Source organism: Nansenia antarctica (assembly GCF_963989245.1).
Source record: "Nansenia antarctica genome assembly, chromosome: 3".
Taxonomy (NCBI): domain Eukaryota; kingdom Metazoa; phylum Chordata; class Actinopteri; order Argentiniformes; family Microstomatidae; genus Nansenia; species Nansenia antarctica.
This window is the reverse complement of record NC_137688.1, coordinates 1,584,272-1,607,998: the sequence shown is the minus strand read 5'-3', so window position 1 is coordinate 1,607,998 and position 23,727 is coordinate 1,584,272.

The window sequence follows — 23,727 nt, the reverse complement described above, 5'->3', positions numbered from 1 at the left end:
TGGGCGAATACATTGACCGTTTTGGACACCAAAGATATTTTTTAACATCTACTCTTCGAGGCGAATCCAGTCAGACCAATATCAGACCTGCTGGACGTGTGTGTGTGCGTGTGTGACTGGATGTCTCTCTGAACCTGTGTGTGTGTGTGTGTGTGTGTGTGTGTGTGTGTATGTTAATGAGCTGTATGTTAATTACCACTTATTACAATTGATAATTGTGTTAGATTGGCATATGATATCGCGTCATATCGATCATATCGTCATATCGATCTTGAATCGAATCGAATCGAAATCGTATCGTGACTGACATTGTGATATCGTCAAACATTGTATCGTCATACAAACAAATCGATATAATATCGTATCGTGATGAAGCTGGTGATTTACACCCCTAGTGATATATATATACACATTATTAAATATTTTTTCTATATTTTTGTCAAACGAAATCAAATAAATACAGTAGAGATATCAATCCAAAATATAGGCTTTTATTGCAACCAACAACAACAACAAAAAAACTATGTTTGTGCAAACATGGTGTTTGTTTCCAAGACCAAGCATCAAAATGCCAACCTATGGGACAATACTGTACATCCCATTGGCAGGACGTCACGTAACAGCGCAGTGTGTCTCTAGGTTACAGTGTCACATATCCCATAATATAATCCCTAAGTAACTAGCCAGTTTCCGTAGCACAGTGAGTGACGTTTTCGAAATCGAAAACCCTGCTGTGCGGTTTTGAGCGACATTGAAAAATATGCTTTTCGTATTATATCTCGTTAACGGTACATGACTATGACTCCATTCAAAGTTCAGTTTGTTTATCATGCTATTGTGATCATGGAGACATTTAGTTTGGAATTATAACCCATTGTGACCCTGAGATATTCGTCCATAAGCGACGCCCCCCCCCCCTGCTGTGCGGTTTTGAGCGACATTGAAAAATATGCTTTTCGTATTATATCTCGTTAACGGTACATGACTATGACTCCATTCAAAGTTCAGTTTGTTTATCATGCTATTGTGATCATGGAGACATTTAGTTTGGAATTATAACCCATTGTGACCCTGAGATATTCGTCCATAAGCGACGGCCCCCCCCCTGTTGTGCGGTTTTGAGCGACATTGAAAAATATGTTTTTCGTATTATATCTCGTTAACGGTACATGACTATGACTCCATTCAAAGTTCAGTTTGTTTAGCATGCTATTGTGATCATGGAGACATTTAGTTTGGAATTATAACCCATTGTGACCCTGAGATATTCGTCCATAAGCGACGCCCCCCCCCCTGCTGTGCGGTTTTGAGCGACATTGAAAAATATGCTTTTCGTATTATATCTCGTTAACGGTAGATGACTATGACTCCATTCAAAGTTCAGTTTGTTTAGCATGCTATTGTGATCATGGAGATCATGGAGACAGCCTGATTAGTCACTTTTACAACGAGGTATGACTTGTAAGGATCATGCATTTGTGGATATGAGCAACACAGCTAAACGTGTGGGTAGCGGCACAAAATTTGAAATTGTATGCATGGATTAAAGAAAGTGCATCATGGATACAACTGTGACAAAACAAAGAGTTTCCTCAGGTGTTTTTATTCAAACAATATATCCAGACAGTAGCAATCGATGGCCAATATCAGGCCTTAAACAAAGTGATAATGAACATTATAACATGAATACAAAGACATTTTGTAGATCAACTAAAAAGTCTGAATAGAGCAGATTAATGTATGAATAGAGCAGATTAATGTATGAATAGAGCAGATTAATGTCTGAATAGAGCAGATTAATGTCTGAATAGAGCAGATTAATGTGTGAATAGAGCAGATTAATGTCTGAATAGAGCAGATTAATGTATGAATAGAGCAGATTAATGTCTGAATAGAGCAGATTAATGTCTGAATAGAGCAGATTAATCTCTGAATATAGCAGATTAATGTATGAATAGAGCAGATTAATGTCTGAATAGAGCAGATTAATGTATGAATAGAGCAGATTAATGTCTGAATAGAGCAGATTAATGTCTGAATAGAGCAGATTAATGTCTGAATAGAGCAGATTAATGTGTGAATAGAGCAGATTAATGTCTGAATAGAGCAGATTCATGTCTGAATAGAGCAGATTAATGTATGAATAGAGCAGATTAATGTCTGAATAGAGCAGATTAATGTATGAATAGAGCAGATTAATGTCTGAATAGAGCAGATTAATGTATGAATAGAGCAGATTAATGTATGAATAGCTGGGTTTCCGTTAACCGGTAATTCCCGGACTTTGTCCGGTATTTTTTTTTGAAGTCCGACAAATTGAAAAGTCGTCGGACATATTGTCCGGACATATTGTCCGGACATATTGTCCGGTGAAAATAATTCCCTTTGAATACAATTCGCTAAAGTTCACATTCTGATTCCTTCTATTTGAAAAAAGACGAATATATAGGCTATGTACTTCTTTTATTATGATATGATTTGACACCGGCATGATGATGACTCCTAATGTGTAGGCCGGCCTATGCGAAACAGCGCACAGGTGCCACATGGGATTGATGCCAGATGGGATTACAGCTTAACCAGTCTATTACCGCTTAAACACAGTAGCCCATTCGGCGGTAACCCATGCCTATCTGGCAACCCTGCCAACCCGTCCACCATAGTAATACGGTTTCTTGATTTCCCATCTATGGGTGCGTTCGTAAACACGCTCTGGAAATCCGATCAGCACTCGCGGAACGCCTCTCGTCCAATCGAACGACTCGGTCGCTCTGTGACATCGAAGCCAGCGTGCGCTCCGGCGCTCTCAGAGCGTGTTTACGAACGCACCCCTAGAAGTTTCTAGCCAGCTAGCTGAAGCTGCTACACACACCAGAGCCATGGCGACCGAACGGCAAGTTAAACAACATACTATAAAAGTGACATTGTTTTACTCATTACTCATACATTTGTTGTCATTCAGTTATACAGTTATGTTCTTCCCATTGTCATACTCCCGAGCTAAACGAAATGCCTTCCCAACCAGCGAGACTTATAGAAATGACGTTGTTTTATTGATTTAAAAAAAAGGGTAAAACTGGAAAGAGAAAATAGAAAACTCACATTAATCCCAAACAATTTAACAAACTTCAGTTAACGTAATGTGGAGTCCGTTCATTGATCGATGCTGTCTGTTCAGTTCCCAGTGAGGCGCCCGTTCAGCGCTGGACCCGTTCAGCGCTGGATTTGACGCATGGCATAGCGCGCATCCGTCAAATCATGTTATATTATTATATATTATATAGCTCGCATCTAATCGTATCGGATGAGAAATAGACATTAAATGGCATATATAGGCCGCTACACAACAGTAATCACCGCGGCAAACAGCTATATTAGATTTGGAGAAAAAAAATATGATTTTGCAAAAAAAAATTTTTATTATATTTTAATATGATGACCGGAATATATCACGTTTGTCCAGTAAATCGAATTCTTCCCGGACACGATGTCCGACGGCAAATTTTTCTAACGGAAACCCTGATGAATAGAGCAGATTAATGTCTGAATAGAGCAGATTAATGTATGAATAGAGCAGATTAATGTCTGAATAGAGCAGATTAATGTATGAATAGAGCAGATTAAGCATATGTATTGGAATTATAACCCATTGTGACGCTGAGATATTCGGCCGTAAGCGACGCCCCCCCCCCCCCCCCACCGCTGCTGCTCAGAGAACCGCTTCCTGGATGAAACTCCCGCTGACAGCGGGGCGAGAGAATATTTCTACCCGGGAATTCGCTCCTTGCTGTGTCGACGGTGATAGGAGTGTAGGATTGACACCATTCAAATGGTTTTGGATTCCCTGTCCTCTCCCCTATCCGGACAAGTAATTGTTATCCTAACCCACGGTAAATCACAGTTATTAATTATTCCATTTTGAATTGCACTTGCATTAATTAGTTAGGCCACATTTAGGGTTAGGGTTAAGGTTAGGGTTAGGGTTAGGGTTAGGGTAACCATAGGGTTTCCAATTCAAAATGGAATAATCCCGAGAGAAGCCCCGACAGGCGCACATAACAGGCGCACCCCTGCGCTATCAGAACGAGCTACCACAATGTCACGTCGGAATTCGACGTTTGGATGCAGGGGCGCCGCTAGAGATTCTGGGCCCCATGACAGAATATCATTTTGGGCCCCCCCACCTAAACCACCCATCAACCTAAACCCAGTTTAGAACGAAAGAGCTGTACAACACACGCTGCCTCAGGAAGGCCTCCAAGATCTCCAGAGACCCATCCCACCCTGGGAACGAACACTTTGCTCGGCTGCCCTCGAACAGGCGGTTCAGGACCATGTTCGCAAGGACAAACAGACTGAAGCTCAGCTTCTACCCCAGGGCCATTCAGGCCCTGAACACAGCAAAGACCTAGGTTCTAGGCCCTGGACAATCTAGACAAATTGATGGCAGCTACTAGATTGAAATCAAGTGTAATACTGAAACACAAATGTGTACATTTCAAACCTGCAAACTGCGACACTTTAAATGAATGTGCAATAACACTATGTGCAATATGACAACCATAGGGTACATAAGGTTCAGAGATAGGAAATGTTAGAATAGGTATAGCATAGCATAGAGTACAGCACAGTGTTTTATTTGTATAGTATAGTATAGTGGATAGTGTACATAGCCTTTATTTATGTAAACCAGCTCTTTTCCCTTCTTGTTTTTTTTTCTTTTTTTTTCTTCCTAGCACCAGGGGAGCCCCGCCTCCCAAATTTCGTTGTTTGGTACCTGTACTATATCAATGACAATAAAGACCATTCTTTCATTCAGTTGAAGTTGATGAACTATTGATGCACTGCAAGAAATCCAATGATGGACATCTTTTGTCAATGTAATTTAAAATTACAGTTAATACAGGAATCAACAATTCAGAAAAGAAATCTCAACATTCTTTAACTTATTAAATTAAGACTTGAACAACACAAGGACAAAAGTATAATTAAATGAAGATTGGAACCCAATTATAAAAGTATAAATCACACAAAAAGTAAAAAATATAATTTTAATGGGGTGGTATTGTGTCTAAATAAATGTAGATCTTGTAAAGATCAGTTGGCCATAATACTGTCAGGATTAGATCAATGAAGAATTACAGCAGAGAGATATTTACTGACTCAGCATTGCTTGTTTCACACAAGGACAAACGTGTCTTATACAAGAGGGAGCAACACAGACATGGTGCCAGCGAAATTGAATGTGAAATGGGAAGATTTTTATTTTTACACTGCGGCAGTACTGTGGAATAGTATACCTGGAGAGCTAAAAACGATATCTAGCCTAATGCACAACGATTCAAGATAGGAGTAAAGAGATCAAATCAAATCAAAGCTAAACGCTGGGCCTTCTTAGTAGCAAAATCTTTAATAAGATCCTTGAAATCTAGTGATGAAGCCAACTTGCTGTGCTGCTGTCATTGTCCTTTGTTACTTCTTGCGCTTCTTCTTCTGCCTCTTTACCTCTTAATTTTTTTAATTGTAATTAATTTTGCCATTTAGCAGACGCTTTTAATCCAAACAATTACGAATTACAGGGACATTCCCCCTGGAGTAACTGAAGGCTAAGTGCCTTACTCAAGGGCACACTAGTAGTGATGTGGCTTCAGGCGGGATTTGAACTCGCAACCTTCCGATCACAAGTCCAACTCACTATCCACTACTAGACCACCACTACCCCACCACCTCTGCTCTCCTCTCTGGCTGCCTTGCTTGAAGAGGGCCCTGGCATGGAGTATCCAGAGGTACATAATTCATAATATGTCCTATAATAGTATTAACATAGTAATACATACATTACACCAGATTAGCTAACTTAAATGTTATCTAGCTAGCTAACAATATTATTAAGATGCCAGTGGTCAATGTTATTGCAATTACTGGAAGAACTATTAACTAAATATGAATATTAGCTAAAGTTGTATTCAATGCTTGCATGGTAATGCAGCATACATTAAAATATTCAAAATCTTAATGTTAACCCCAAACTCCTACTGCTCACCTCCTTCTCCTTCAACTGGGAGGCTGCATCTGTGCATGACGTCATTAGCACGTAACATTATATATACTAGTTAGCTAGCTAGCTATAGCAAGAGTGCATAGCTGCTGGATACAAATTCACTGAGCTCTAATAACCTATATTTGGACCAAAATTGCTCTCATCTCATACATTTAACTGAAATTATACTGACAGTGCACTGTAAGTTAACTATACTTGAAGTTAATGTTAATTAGCTATCCGCTTGTTAAGTCGTGACGTGTTTCCGGGTCCAACGTTGGCTGAGGCGCTGTCTTCGAAATGCCGAAATAATAATAATAATAAATTATATTTATATAGCGCTTTTCCGAGGCTCAAATACCCTGACAATATGGAGAAAACGGGAAAGTGCTGTGTCCCTTGTTGTATGAATAGATCCGAGTCTAAAAAACGATTAAACTGTCATTCTACCGCTGTAGTTCAGAGGTACTCTGGTGCGGAGAATTTCTGGTTTGGACTCGGAAATGGCTAAACGTCACTTTTGACGTCAGACTTAACAAGCGGATAGCGAGCTAACTAGATCATCCACGCAGTGATTAGATCACTAAACCACTGTTTTTAGTGATTTTTTTACTTTTCTCTTTTGTGACCCTGACTTTGGCTTTGCCTTTCACGACATCGTCCACGCACGCACACGTACATTTGATGCATTTCCAATCTGGCTGTAGCAGGACATGTTGGTAGGACATGTTGCTTGCGCGCGGTGGACTGAACCATGCAGTGAATAAAGAGAGGGGTAAATAATAAGGCTTCATTTTGTTAAACATAGAGAAACAAAACTCCAGTTTGTTTCTTTTGTGACTTTTTTTAATACATAGAATTATAATTTGAATTCGGCTACATTAACGTCCTTATGATAATAATAATAATAATAATATTATTTATAAATATAATATATTTCTCATGGGCCCCTGTCAGTGCTGGGCCCTTAGAATCGTCCTAACTTACCACCCCCTAGCGGCGCCCCTGTTTGGATGCAAATGTCACGTCGGAATTCGACGTTTGGATGCAAATGTCACGTCAGAATTCGACGTTTGTCCATCAACGTCGAATTTTGACGTCTGCCGTGTGAGACCAGGCTGATTAGAGTTAGTAGATTTGTGACAGCCCCCCAGTGTGTCTGAATTGGAGTCCTAGTATACTGTACTTCCAAATGGTTTAGCATGGGGGGTCAGGTTCAGTACTAGATTTGGGCCGAGGTCCAATAGTGTCCTACCTACAAAAGGTTTTGTACATATAATCATTTTGTTCATATAATAATGTTGTACACATAGTAATCCACAGTATGATTATGTATTTGTGTATGTTGTTTAAAAAAATAAAAAAAAATAAAAATAAAAATCATGCAGTACTACATAACGACACCTGGGGTCGCTTGACACAACGGCAGGCGGGGAATATACGGAAGCGGGGAACATAGAACCCTTTTTCGGAAGCGGGGAACATAGAACCCTTTTTCGGAAGTTTTCGGAAGAGGGGAACATAGAACCCTTTTTTTTTTTTTTGCTAAGAAAACGGGGAACATAGGACCCGGGGAACATAGGACCCGGGGAACATAGGGATGACCCCCCTCCGGAGACACAGCCGCCCCACTTCCTGTATCGCCTGCGTTATCCACAGTTTATAACTGAACTTCACTTCCATACAGACACACATACATGCTAATTAAAAACAAGATCTAAATAGACTAAGAGAAACATATCTTGTGGCTTGAGCGCAATAAGCTTGTGTTTTGAATATGAGTGTGACAGTGGTGTAGTCTAGTGTTTTCTAGTGGGTATACTGTGATGTTTCCCTCCCAGCCTCATATCGTTCATTTCGGAACGCCATAAAAATAAATCTGCGCTCCCTGTATAACGTTATCTAACATGACATGTTATAAGGCTGATCTGTGCATAATAGTGCAGCATTTTGACATAATTTCATGTCGCATTTTCCCCCTTTGATGGTATATGACGCTATAGTCAGTCCCAATGGTCCAAAAGCCAAGTGCTTCGTAACACAGACGGGGTGAATTTTATGAATGAAAGTTCTGTCACAAAACGCTGTTACGTATCCTCACACATTTTTAAGTGGGTATATGGAAATCCTTGGCCTTTCCTAGTGGGTATACGGCGTAGTCCTGCGTATCACCTAGACTACACCACTGGATTGTGATGACGGACACGTCTCTCAAAACTCGGTGCAGCAGCTTTCAGTCACACTGCTCCTGGAACAAACTCCCTGAGGAAATCAAACACGCCCAAACCCTTAAAGTATTTAAATCTAAGCTAAAAACCTTCATGTTTTGCACCAGTTATGATTAAACACAAACACTTCTAGCAATGTCTTTTTTATTGTTTAACTATTGTCTTATTAAATGTTTTATCTACTTACTTCTTATGTTTGCTTTTATTCATTGTAATTTTTATATGCTCCTCTTGCTGTATTTTTTAATAATGTATGTAAAGCACTTTGAATTGCCCCTGTTGTATGAAATGTGCTGTACTAATAAACTGGCCTTGAAGAACTGGCTGTTGATTGTAAGCTCCCTATTTGGCAACCACCAAGTGAATACAGACCAATCTAAATAGACTTATAACTGTTTGTAAATGGTTCATAATTGAATACTAAACTGGTTCTAATTGATGTATTATCTAATGTATTAATTAATTATAAACTATTTGTAAATAGTACATGTATCAGTAGTATGACCTTAAAGTGTTACCCACGTTTTTATTTGGGTATTTGTGAGACACAATTGACCCTGCTCTATTTGAAGTTAGGAGACAGAGGTTCTGCTACACAAAAGACGGGACAGTTTTGTACCGTTGCCAATCCAAATCTGGATCCCAACGAGGCACCACTTATGTTGGGGAGAATGTGCGGACACGAGGCCTCTACGATGGGGCACAATGAAGAACCCTCTAGAAACAGGACGCCTCCTAATCCCGACCGTTACCCTCCAACCCTTAGAGAGTTCTACAAAGAGACCAGGCAAGGACAGATTTAGGTTCTGCGTACTCCAAAATGGACGCCGTCCCATCTTTAAGATTCTTTAGGAAGTTGTGAGAGATCAGCAACTCAGAAGAGTGTCTGGGGACCGGAGGAGTTTGTAAAGAAGGGGTCACAGGATCAGTTGAAGTGCTCTGAATGCTGTTATGGAAGGAATGGAGTTCTAATTAGCAGTCTTTTGGGACCTAAATGAAAAAAAAGGGGGGTGGGGGGGAGTGGGTGAGAGAGAAAGGTAGAAAAATGGTTACCATGGTCGAACAATTCCTATTCCCAATTGGAAGACCAAACAAGCAGAACCGTATCCAACTTTCTCAGATCTCACAAAAGACGGATCTACCCATCTCTGGACTGGTACTCTATCCAATGTATCCATCGAATACAGAAACATCAGTAGTCAAAGGTCTCTGAGATCTGTGAACAAGAGCATTTGTAATGGGGGAAAATCCAGGGAAAAATCCACTCAAAGATTCCACTACCATAATATCGGGCACTAAATTCCAAAGAGGAGGAGGGGTGGGGGTCCACGTGGAGGTTGAGATGGACCGTTGACCTGAACATAACTGTTGTTCAAGGGGGGGGGGGGATCATGGACATTTCGCCTTGAGTGTACGCCTTTCAGCTAAAGCCCAGTACACACATAAAGATAATCTGGCCGATTTTGGCCCGATTTCCCCCCTTCCGACCAAGGACAGCAAACGCCCGATTATCGGTTGGCTCTAAGATTATCCTATCAGATTATCCTGTAGTGTGAGGTGTGTTAAGAGTCCATTTCTCCTGACAATCTGTTTGGAAAATGGTCGGGCCGACGATCGTAAATATTAAACGTGTTCAATATTTACGATCAAAAGTCCTCTTGTGTGTGGGCAACTCCCGACAACTCCCGAGCAGGGCTGCCAGATGGGCTAGTTTTTTTGGGTAGAATTAGCGTTTTTAGACTGTGGTTAGGCTGGAAAGTGTCAATCCCATCTGGCAACCCTGCTCCCGAGTCCGATTGTGACGTGGATGGAATGTAGCCAATCAAGAAGCGAGCTGACTTCTTCTTTTCGTTCTTTGGCACTTTATTTGCCCTGTCGCACATGGCTGCCTCGTACAGGTCAGTCAGGGTACTACGTTAGATCACGTTTGATCACGCGAGATTTCTGGCTTGGGGAACGAGACTCTAGACTGTCGTAACGGCAGATCTTTATGTATGTGGTGTGCTGTATTGGGAATGGCGCACGACACACACAATACGATCAAAACTGTTCAATCCATGATTTTTTATCTTCATGTGTGGGGTCTCTCTCATCAGATAAAATCATCTCTTAAGATTTCGAAAATCCTTATATGTGTACCAGGCTTTAGTCGCCTGAGCAGCAAAGGTCAACTGGCCTAGAGTGGCGAGAAAGACTCTTCCTAATGAAAGCTCTCTGATAGGGCTTTCACACCGGCAAAGAACCGTGCCAGTTCGCGTTCGCGTTCGGAAACCTCTGAACGTTGGCGCTGTCTGGCGAACGATACCAGTGTATGAACGGGGGCTCGTTCGCCAGACAGCGCCAACGTTCGGAGGTTCCCGAACGCGAATGGGAACCGGCACGGTTCTTTGCCGGTGTGAAAGCTCTCCCATAGGGCGTTCACACCGGCAAAGAACCGTGCCGGTTACCAAGTCTGGAACCGGCCGGCGCGTTCAGACCGAAACTCAATTGGTTCGGAGCCTGAAAAGTTGGTTCGCAGCAGGAACCAGAAAATAGTGGTTCTCAAGCGCGAACCAAAACGTAGAACAGTCACGTCGTTAGTGGCTGTGTCATATTCTAGGCTGCAGAGACCAGCAAGGAGGAAGTAGACAAAATGTAATCTAATCTAAATCTAATCATTAGTGATCAAAAACAATATCAAAAGTTTCATTATTCTCTCTATCTTCCTCACATGCTCAGCAAACACACACACACGCACACGCGCGCGGACATGTGCGAACGCGAATTTCGTAAGCCATTTCTATTCCAGTAATGGAGCAGCTGATTAGTAAGAGAATGCGTGTAGAAAGTGTCTTTTGTTTTGTTTCATAGAAAATTGTGTTTATTTCAGATACTGTAGTGGAAGATATTATCCTCTTTTCCAGTGAAATGTTTGTTTATCCCGCCCCTTCATCACCCAGCGTTGATGACGTGGATGGTTCAAGTCACTGGTATGAACGCGGGCTCGTTCACCAGACAGCACCAACGTTCGGAGGTTCCCGAACGCGAATGCGAACCGGCACGGTTCTTTGCCGGTGTGAAAGCCCTATCAGAGCACTCAGATGGGAGTAGAGGGCCGGGTGATGAAAAACCACCAGGACAGGAGGCCTTTTGTTCACCAAGTCAATTTCCTGTCTGTACAAAATATACTTGGCAATAAAAATGATCCTGATCCTGATTCTGATGGCGTCTCTGTGAAAGTTATTACATTCTCTGGGCCCATAAAGTCATTTACCGTACAGCCTCCTCCAAAGGTGACATTTGCATGTCAAGGAGAAGAGAGAGAAGGAGAGACAGACAGAGGTCTTGTACACACTCACTTACACTCACAGCTGGAGCTAAGACAGGAACACACAGAGAAAGAGGTTCCTTAACATCATGTCTGTGTATACCATCAGCATTCAAATCAACAACGTTAACATGATGTCCTGTATAGCATCAGTATTCAAATCAAGAGTTGTTGTGAGAGTGAACCGTCAAATGACTCAATTCAGTATTCAAATTATCCCAAAACGTCACACAATTCCTTTGGCCAAGTGAGTTTACTATCTATCGCCATTCAATGGTAACACTTTATATAATGCAGTAGATTTCTGACAGCAAAGGGCTTCGGTCATGATAACATGAATGTTGTTGTAGTATCACTCTGATGTTAAACATTCCCTCACATTACTCAATTCAATTCAATTCAACTTTATTCGCCATGTGCAGTGCACTAGGAACATGATTTGGTATTCAGCCATACTAAACAAGCTACAGTACATACAACATACAACAACAAGACGACGACACGACAATACTCAAGACAGAATATACAGTACCAATATGAGTGGATATTATGAATAAATACTGTACAACTAAGTGCAAGAACATGTAAAGTGCAAGGTGCAATGATCAGCAATTATTGACAAGGGCTATGGCTTCACTGCCGTGCACATTCTGTTGCTGAAGCTACTAAGTGTGGATGAGTTTCCCCAGCACAGCATTCTGGGAGGAGTGATCAGTATGTCAAGTTAAGACAAGGAACAATTTATGTTATTGGCAACTAATATATACAAGAACAGAATGCAGACAATAAAAATATTTCTCAAACACATATAATTCAATACATCTGTCTTCTCTACTTCTTTATAGTATGAATGTCTGTCTTTAAATGTGTGCGGTTATGAATGTTTAGACGTCCTCCGTGTTTATTTTGTTTGTTTATGTTGTTGTCCTCACCCGTCTGTTGTTACCATATCCCATCGTGTTTTCTCTCTGTGTTTAGAGTCCGCGCCCAGCGGCGCCCGAAACCGCTGTAGTTTGGTGCGTGTTTAAATACATTTACTATGGCTATAAGAGTTTGTTTGGCATGTGAGAAGAGGCATGTGAGATTACAAGAATCAAGAATGGCTGACAGGAAGTGAGGTCACAATGACCTTCCACCACCCAGCATTCCACAGTGGAAATAGTGGGCCCTTGGCCTGATAGTCAGTCACACACTGGGGGGTCGACTCTGACAGTGCACCAGAGGTGGCTGCTGTGACCCGGCACTCTTGCTTTTATACACCCACTGTATTAAGTGGACAGGAATGTTATCCACCATGCACACCTGAACTTTACTGAGGTGATAATCCGCTCCCAGTGTACGCATGCACACTCATTCACACACATTCACCAACAGTTCTTAACACCCATATTTCTCACTGAAAACCCAGACCATACGAAATGTGAAGGAAAGGAAGAAAATGGAGAGAACTATAACTTTCCACTCATCCTTTAACACATAGCACTTTGACAAGGTACGGCAAGGTGTATGAAGGCAAGACATGGAGACCTATGAAAATCCATAAGCATAGCCAAAGTCAACAAAATATCTTCAAGCTTTATTTAGTTTAATTTAGTTTTGAATAATTCTCTAAACCTGAAACTCTAATCTTAATATATATTATATATGTTCCTTAAATATCGACTCATCCATGACTGTGGCAGTGGAGAGGCAGACCAGTCAACAAAACCCCGGCCTTAGCCAGGGAGAGAGGCAGAGCCAGACCTGTCCATAGTGTTGGTCTCCATGGCGTTCAGATAACACAGCCAGGCTAAATCAAATCAGGAATTCCCCTATCCACTTCCTTTTGCTTTTACTGGGAAATGATGTGCAACCTCCTCTGCTCTGCTGTGGAAGAACGAAACGACTTACTTCGTAGGAAGTCTAAGAATATGAAGACAAAGACGTGTAGGCTTGAGTGGTTTGACTGAATAACAAGAGGCGAATGCAGTTCTTCTTCACAGGCGGTCTGTACAAGCAACGCCGATCTCACAAGAATGAGAAAGGTTGTGAAAGTTATTCAATACCTCTTCGGTTCTTTTGACTGCAAGTTCTATCAACAAATACACGTATACTGCCACCAGTAATCACTTTATAAAGAAGGTATCTTAGCTTTCTCCACTGACGAGTCACGGCTCGGAGGCGACCTTGAAAGTGCTTTGACGCATGTGTGCCTCCACAGAGCACCAAGAGTGGATCCAGCTCAACACAATTGGAAACGTACAACAAGATTGAGATTTAGTATTAGTTTAGTATCTGTAAACAATAATATTAGTATCTGTAAAAACAACACTGCGCAGATGTTACGTCATATACCACGAATAAACCATGCAAGGCGCCGGCCCGCTCACTGGGAGCAATTTGGGGTTCAATGTCTTGCCCAAGGACACTTCGACATGTGTCCAGCCGGGGCTCGAACCGCCGATCTGCCGACCTTGCGATCATTAGACGGCGGCTCTACCTCCTGAGACACAGACGCCCCACCATCCCACCGTCCACAGTTACAGAACATTACAACACTCACCAGCCAGAAGGACATTGCGGAACTCTTTCTCTGGGATACTTGGGGACAAACTACTCCTCTCTGGTGTAATTCCTCCTCTCCTTAGAACAGGTCATTGGTTTGCCTGGGCTCACAAAGACTGTGTCCTGGTCCCACTGGTACACACACTGAACACACTGAACACACTGACCACACTGACCACCCTGAGCAGACAGAGTCAGCTGGCCGTGCCTTCATCCTGACATGTTTCCTGCGCTGTATTGTTGTAGGGAGAGGAAACACACACGCGGATGCATGCACGTACACACACACACACACACACATGCGCACACACACACACGCACACACACACACACATAGACAAGGACACACACACACATACACACATAGACACACACATAGACACAGACACAGACACACAGACACACAGACAGACACAAAGACACACACACACACATAGACAAATAGACACAGACACATAGACACACAGACAGACACAAAGACACACACACACATAGACACACAGACACACACACACACACACACACACATACACACACATACACACACACACACACACACACACTGGAAAACTAGGATAGTCCCAGAGGACCACATCATAGACGACATGCAGAGTGATGAAGAGGATGAAGACATGCAGATTGAGACATGCAGAGTGATGAAGAGGATGCAGAGCTGTTGATGTTTCCTTTGTGGTTTGTGGTTTGTGCCTTCTGTGACACGAGCACCAAATGATTAGTTTGTTGTTATTCTAGTCATCCAGATTTTAAAATGACGTGGTTCAAAATAAAGTTTCACACACCCGAAGGTAGTGGCAAATAAGGGAGTCCACACATGTATTTAAATTACACAAATTAAGTTTTATTAGATCAAATAAGCAAAAATAAACTAAATAACAGGTATATAGCCGGGGTGGCTTCAAAACTGGTGTTTTTTAGTGTTTTTAAGCGCATTTGTATGTATATTTTTATTTTAGTACTTATAGGGAACGGTTGTGTAAATAATACTATTGTGCAATATGACAACCCTAGTCGTCTGTCTGTACAGTATAGTACAGTGGATAGAGTACATAGCCTTTATTTATGTAAACCAGCTCCTTCCCTTCTTGTGATTTTTTTTAAACGTTTTTTTTTTTTACCCTTTCCTAACACCAGGGGAGCCACCCCTCCTAAATTTCGTTGTTTGGTACCTGTACTGTAGCAATGACAATAAAGTCCATCCATTCATTCATTCATATATGAATATGGATAAGAATCGGTGGTGTATGCCATGAGTGAATGGGTGTAGAATGTATGTTGTATGTGTAGAGGGTGTATGGATGTATGTAGTGTGTGTGTGTGTGTGTGTGTGTGTGTGTGTGTGTGTGTGTGTGTGTGTGTGTGTGTGTTCAGTGGAAGGAGATATAAACACAGATACTCTCTCAGAACAATCTGTCCCCAGCAGCAGCCAGGTCAGTAGGGAGGTCAGGGGGGGGGGGGGGGGGGGGGGGGTGCAGCACGGCGTTGGATAACAGTTTCCATCAACGCACTCTGCACAGGAAACGCTGTGTCACCAACGGGAAGCAGCCTGCCGCTGAACAACAGAGCAGAACGGCCCCAACCCCTTTGTGTGTATGGGAGACGGCCATAAACACAGCACCACACCCCCTAACACAGCCCTAACCCTAACCCTAACCCATAGACACAACCCTAACCCTAACCCATAGACACAGCCCTAACCCTAACCCATAGACACAGCCCTAACCCTAACCCATTGACACAGCACCACACCCCCTTGGTGGTGGACTCAGGCTGTTTGAAGGGCAGGGGGGGGCGAAAAGAAAAAAAGGCACCTACTGCACAACATGGGACCCCATCAGTGCACATGGTCAAGTTTAGACCATTGGAAGGGCAGCCAATAGGGCACATCCTCTAATTTTGCCACTCAAAAGGGCACTTTAGTGCAACGTTTTTCAACTGTGGCGGCACATGGTCAAGTTTAGACCATTGGAGGGGCACCAATAGGGCACGTCCTCTCATTTTCGCCACTCAAAAGGGCACTTTAGCCACTCAAAAGGGCATTTTTGCCACTCAAAAGGGCACTTAAGTGCGACGTTTTTCAACTGTGGCGGCACATGGTCAAGTTTAGACCATTGGAGGGGCACCAATAGGGCACGTCCTCTCATTTTCGCCACTCAAAAGGGCACTTTAGCCACTCAAAAGGGCACTTAAGAGAGACTTTTTTCAACCATGGGGCCACCAGGAGGGGCGGTCGCCCCCCCTGCCCCCCCCCCATGATTCCGCCAGTGCCCACGGGTCACCCTCCCCAGGCGGGAACGCTGCCCAGAGCACAGAAGGCCAAACGACACCGCAGGCATCAGTCGTCTGGCTTTGAAACTAACTAAAGCGTCATGTCAGTGTCACATTTCTGTTCATATTTATTTTGTGTTTTATTTAACATCTTTTTAGTTACAGTTTTGGTGGAAACGTGGTTACGTAAGGAATGAAGGGACATTTTATCGTAATTAATTCCCTTACTACCAAACTTTTAATATCGACAGTTCTTAATGGAGGTTTCTAGAACTCTAGGTTGCTAGGGAAATGGGAAAAACCGAACGTAATGTCTAACCGTAACCAGGCAAGATTAGAAACGCCACTCTGTGAGGTGAGGAGTGTTTCATCAGGTAGTGGTCATTCAGTTCTGGAGGGCTGGGGTCTTTCTAGACACAGGCAGCCATGCCCTGTCTCTGTCTCTCTCTCTCTTTTTCTCTCTCTCTATCTCTCTCTGTCTCTCTCTGTGTCTCTCTCTCTGTCTCTCCTTCTCTCTCTCTCTCTCCCTCTCTCTCTGTCTCTCTCTCTCTTTTTCTCCCTCTCTCTCTCTCTCTCTCTGTCTCTCCTTCTCTCTCTCTCTCTTCCTCTCTCCCTCTCTCTCTGTTTCTCCCTCTCTCTCTCTTTCTCCCCCTCTCTCTCTTTCTCCCTCTCTCTCTCTCCCTCTCTCTCTGTTTCTCCCCCTCTCTCTCTTTCTCCCTCTCTCTCTCTCTTCCTCTCTCTCTCTTCCTCTTTCTCTCTCTCTCTCTTCCTCTCTCTCTCTCTCTCTCTCTCTCCACCCCACCATATGTGCTGCATGCCCTCCCTAAATGATCAGATATCACCATGACAACATCCCCATCTGCTGGCCAGAGAAGCCCTTAGTTCTTCAGGTTCTTCAGGTTCTTCAGTCCCATACTCGTCATTGTTATCCAGTGGTGTAGTCTAGGTGATACGCAGGACTACGCCGTATACCCACTAGGAAAGGACAAGGATTTCCATATACCCACTTAAAAATGTGTGAGGATACGTAACGGCGTTTTGTGACAGAACTTTCACACTTTCATTCATAAAATTCACCCCGTCTGTGTTACGAAGCACTTGACTTTTGGACCATTGGGACTGACTATAGCGTCATATACCATCAAAGGGGGGGAGATGCGACATGAAATATGTCAGAATGTAGCACTATCGTGCACAGATCAGCCTTATAACATGTAATTTATATATATATATAGGCTAACGTTAGACAGAGAGCGCATATTTATTTTTATGGTGTTCCGAAATGAACGATATGAGGCTGGGAAAAATCACAGTATAAAATCACAGTATAAAATCACAGTATAAAATCACAGTATAAAATCACAGTATACCCACTAGAAAACACTAGACTACACCACTGCTGTTATCGTACACAGACGGACAGCACTGTCCAAATCACAAGCAACCTCTGAGATTCAGATAGGTTCAACCTCTGAGATTCAGATAGGTTCAACCTCTGAGATTCAGATAGGTTCAACCTCTGAGATTCAGATAGGTTCAATTCAATCTGTATTTAAACCAGCATGAAGCCAGTTAAAGCACTAACCCTAACCCTTCATTACAGATTGTTTGGGACGATTCCCAACTACGAACTAGCCAAGTAGCTTGCAAGCAATGGCTAAATGTTATGGCATATTAGATGGAATTAACCTAAGTTTATGTTCTTGAAATGATATCAGTGTCTAGGCAAGTACAGTAGATTCCCTGGCAAATTTGAGTCCCACTCCAGTGGAATGTCAACTGTTATAACTGAAAATGTGTTGTGTTTAATCCTGATGTTCAACAATGAACTTAGTCAAACAATTATCGATTTAGTTGGAGTATTGTTTTGGCTTCATGTGGCCTTATGGTATTCAGGCTATTGTTGTGGGATATAATTGATTCATAATAGATTTAGTAGAACTTATAAAGCACAAAGAGCTTAGATCAATTGTCTCCAAAGAGGCCTTTTATTAAGCAAAGTCACATGAGCGCAGAGAGAAACGAGCAGACCAATAAGCAAGAAGCAATGGCCCAAAAGCAAAAAGCCCCCAACGATGGGTGGGACTCATATTTATAGAACTGTCCTTGGTCATGAGGTCACTACTCTTGGGAACCAATCATATTATAAAAAGCTGTGATTACACAAGTTATGGGCCCTCCTGTCCACAGTCAGAATTATTCACTGCGCCACAGATCTTGGCCCATCCCTTACAGGAAGGAAATGGGCCTTCCTTGAGTGCTAGATTCCACTATTGTAGAGAGACTTACATTTCTCTGTATAACATGATATAAAACCACAACACTATATTAAGACCTTGTCAGAGAGTCACATGGCCATTGTAGACAGGCACACAGCAGCAGCCTCTCTGGTCTGACCAGGGGTCCTACAAGAGACAGATTAACTTCTGAGGAAAAATGAAGTTGTCCCATTGTGTGCCAGAATAAACTGTGATTAAAATCCCCGCAGGGAATACAGTACATAAAGGAGACTGTAATAATATGCAGCAAATGTGAGGTATGCAATTATCCCATGTGGGGGATTTCAGCCGACAATATGTAAGATCACGTGACCTGCCTGGTTTGCGCTCTTGATTTGATCACAGATCACATCCACTGTTACCTAATGGTGTGACACACTCACTCCATAGACCGGGATTACATTTACATTTTGGCATTTAGCGATAACAACAAATACTTTTGACTGAAGTAAGTGAATAGTCTATCCACCAGTCATAGCAGGAAAAAGTCATCAATGCTTGTGCCAGGGGCCATTGGCAGTCGTCGTGCTAGAAGAAGGAAGGATGTTTTTGGGTTGTTTTTTTTCACGGTAGAGAAACTGTACAGGGTGGTAGAGGGTAAGTAGCTGTCTCAGGAACAGTTAAGGTATAGCCTGATGAGATGTGTCTTCAGTCTATGGTGGAAGATAGGGAGTGACTCTGCAGTCCTGACAGAAGATAGGTTGTGACTCTGCAGTCCTGACAGAGGATAGGTAGAGACTCTGCAGTCCTGACAGAAGATAGGTAGTGACTATGCAGTCCTGACAGGAGATAGGTAGTGACTCTGCAGTCCTGACAGAAGATAGGTAGTGACTCTGCAGTCCTGACAGAGGATAGGTAGAGACTCTGCAGTCCTGACAGGAGATAGGGAGTGACTCTGCAGTCCTGACAGAAGATAGGTAGTGACTCTGCAGTCCTGACAGAAGATAGGTAGTGACTCTGCAGTCCTGACAGAGGATAGGTAGAGACTCTGCAGTCCTGACAGAAGATAGGGAGTGACTCTGCAGTCCTGACAGAAGATAGGTAGTGACTCTGCAGTCCTGACAGAGGATAGGTAGTGACTCTGCAGTCCTGACAGCAGATAGGTAGAGACTCTGCAGTCCTGACAGCAGATAGGTAGAGACTCTGCAATCCTGACAGAAGATAGGTAGAGACTCTGCAGTCCTGACAGAAGATAGGTAGAGACTCTGCAGTCCTGACAGAAGATAGGTAGTGACTCTGCAATCCTGACAGCAGATAGGTAGAGACTCTGCAATCCTGACAGCAGATAGGTAGAGACTCTGCAGTCCTGACAGCAGATAGGTAGAGACTCTGCAATCCTGACAGAAGATAGGGAGTGACTCTGCAGTCCTGACAGAAGATAGGTAGAGACTCTGCAGTCCTGACAGAAGATAGGTAGAGACTCTGCAGTCCTGACAGCAGATAGGTAGTGACTCTGCAGTCCTGACAGCAGATAGGTACTATCAGTCCTGGTCCTGGTGTTATGAATTGTGACTGTGTACATGTTTTTTTTGTATATCTGTATTGTGAATTGCATAGGGGACCAAAATAAACATTTTCAATCCCAAAAAAAAAAAAGTAGAGACTCTGCAGTCCTGACAGAAGATAGGTAGTGACTCTGCAGTCCTGACAGCAGATAGGGAGTGACTCTGCAGTCCTGACAGAAGATAGGTAGTGACTCTGCAGTCCTGACAGCAGATAGGGAGTGACTCTGCAGTCCTGACAGAAGATAGGTAGTGACTCTGCAGTCCTGACAGAAGATAGGTAGTGACTCTGCAGTCCTGACAGAAGATAGGTAGTGACTCCGCAGTCCTGACAGAAGATAGGTAGTGACTCTGCAGTCCTGACAGAAGATTGGTAGTGACTCTGCAGTCCTGACAGAAGATAGGTAGTGACTCTGCAGTCCTGACAGAAAATAGGTAGTGACTCTGCAGTCCTGACAGAAGATAGGTAGTGACTCTGCAGTCCTGACAGAAGATAGGTAGTGACTCTGCAGTCCTGACAGAAGATAGGTAGTGACCGCAGTCCTGACAGGAGATAGGTAGTGACTCTGCAGTCCTGACAGCAGATAGGTAGTGACTCTGCAGTCCTGACAGCAGATAGGTAGTGACTCTGCAGTCCTGACAGCAGATAGGTAGTGACTCTGCAGTCCTGACAGAAGATAGGTAGAGACTCTGCAGTCCTGACAGAAGATAGGTAGAGACTCTGCAGTCCTGACAGCAGATAGGTAGTGACTCTGCAGTCCTGACAGCAGATAGGTAGTGACTCCGCAGTCCTGACAGAAGATAGGTAGTGACTCTGCAGTCCTGACAGAAGATAGGTAGTGACTCTGCAGTCCTGACAGAAGATAGGTAGTGACTCTGCAGTCCTGACAGGAGATAGGTAGAGACTATGCAGTCCTGACAGAAGATAGGTAGTGACTCTGCAGTCCTGACAGAAGATAGGTAGTGACTCTGCAGTCCTGACAGAAGATAGGTAGTGACTGTGCAGTCCTGACAGCAGATAGGTAGTGACTCTGCAGTCCAGACAGAAGATAGGTAGAGACTCTGCAGTCCTGACAGAAGATAGGTAGAGACTCTGCAGTCCTGACAGAAGACAGGTAGAGACTCTGCAGTCCTGACAGCAGATAGGTAGAGACTCTGTAGTCCTGACAGCAGATAGGTATTGACTCTGCAGTCCTGACAGAAGATAGGTAGTGACTCTGCAGTCCTGACAGAAGATAGGTAGTGACTCTGCAGTCCTGACAGAAGATAGGTAGTGACTCTGCAGTCCTGACAGCAGATAGGTAGTGACTCTGCAGTCCTGACAGCGGACAGGTAGTGATTCTGCAGTCCTGACAGCAGATAGGTAGTGACTCTGCAGTCCTGACAGAAGATAGGGAGTGACTCTGCAGTCCTGACAGAAGATAGGTAGAGACTCTGCAGTCCTGACAGCAGATAGGTAGTGACTCTGCAGTCCTGACAGCAGATAGGTAGTGACTCTGCAGTCCTGACAGCAGATAGGTAGTGACTCTGCAGTCCTGACAGAAGATAGGTAGTGACTCTGCAGTCCTGACAGAAGATAGGTAGAGACTCTGCAGTCCTGACAGAAGATAGGTAGTGACTCTGCAGTCCTGACAGAAGATAGGTAGTGACTCTGCAGTCCTGACAGAAGATAGGTAGTGACTCTGCAGTCCTGACAGAAGATAGGGAGTGACTCTGCAGTCCTGACAGAAGATAGGCAGTGACTCTGCAGTCCTGACAGAAGATAGGTAGTGACTCTGCAGTCCTGACAGAAGATAGGTAGTGACTCTGCAGTCCTGACAGAGGATAGGTAGAGACTCTGCAGTCCTGACAGAAGATAGGGAGTGACTCTGCAGTCCTGACAGAAGATAGGTAGTGACTCTGCAGTCCTGACAGAGGATAGGTAGTGACTCTGCAGTCCTGACAGCAGATAGGTAGAGACTCTGCAGTCCTGACAGCAGATAGGTAGAGACTCTGCAATCCTGACAGAAGATAGGTAGTGACTCTGCAGTCCTGACAGAGGATAGGTAGAGACTCTGCAGTCCTGACAGAAGATAGGGAGTGACTCTGCAGTCCTGACAGAAGATAGGTAGTGACTCTGCAGTCCTGACAGAGGATAGGTAGAGACTCTGCAGTCCTGACAGCAGATAGGTAGAGACTCTGCAATCCTGACAGAAGATAGGTAGAGACTCTGCAGTCCTGACAGAAGATAGGTAGAGACTCTGCAGTCCTGACAGAAGATAGGTAGTGACTCTGCAATCCTGACAGCAGATAGGTAGAGACTCTGCAATCCTGACAGCAGATAGGTAGAGACTCTGCAGTCCTGACAGCAGATAGGTAGAGACTCTGCAATCCTGACAGAAGATAGGGAGTGACTCTGCAGTCCTGACAGAAGATAGGTAGAGACTCTGCAGTCCTGACAGAAGATAGGTAGAGACTCTGCAGTCCTGACAGCAGATAGGTAGTGACTCTGCAGTCCTGACAGCAGATAGGTACTATCAGTCCTGGTCCTGGTGTTATGAATTGTGACTGTGTACATGTTTTTTTTGTATATCTGTATTGTGAATTGCATAGGGGACCAAAATAAACATTTTCAATCCCCAAAAAAAAAAAGTAGAGACTCTGCAGTCCTGACAGAAGATAGGTAGTGACTCTGCAGTCCTGACAGCAGATAGGGAGTGACTCTGCAGTCCTGACAGAAGATAGGTAGTGACTCTGCAGTCCTGACAGCAGATAGGGAGTGACTCTGCAGTCCTGACAGAAGATAGGTAGTGACTCTGCAGTCCTGACAGAAGATAGGTAGTGACTCTGCAGTCCTGACAGAAGATAGGTAGTGACTCCGCAGTCCTGACAGAAGATAGGTAGTGACTCTGCAGTCCTGACAGAAGATAGGTAGTGACTCTGCAGTCCTGACAGAAGATAGGTAGTGACTCTGCAGTCCTGACAGAAAATAGGTAGTGACTCTGCAGTCCTGACAGAAGATAGGTAGTGACTCTGCAGTCCTGACAGAAGATAGGTAGTGACTCTGCAGTCCTGACAGAAGATAGGTAGTGACCGCAGTCCTGACAGGAGATAGGTAGTGACTCTGCAGTCCTGACAGCAGATAGGTAGTGACTCTGCAGTCCTGACAGCAGATAGGTAGTGACTCTGCAGTCCTGACAGCAGATAGGTAGTGACTCTGCAGTCCTGACAGAAGATAGGTAGAGACTCTGCAGTCCTGACAGAAGATAGGTAGAGACTCTGCAGTCCTGACAGCAGATAGGTAGTGACTCTGCAGTCCTGACAGCAGATAGGTAGTGACTCCGCAGTCCTGACAGAAGATAGGTAGTGACTCTGCAGTCCTGACAGAAGATAGGTAGTGACTCTGCAGTCCTGACAGAAGATAGGTAGTGACTCTGCAGTCCTGACAGGAGATAGGTAGAGACTATGCAGTCCTGACAGAAGATAGGTAGTGACTCTGCAGTCCTGACAGAAGATAGGTAGTGACTGTGCAGTCCTGACAGCAGATAGGTAGTGACTCTGC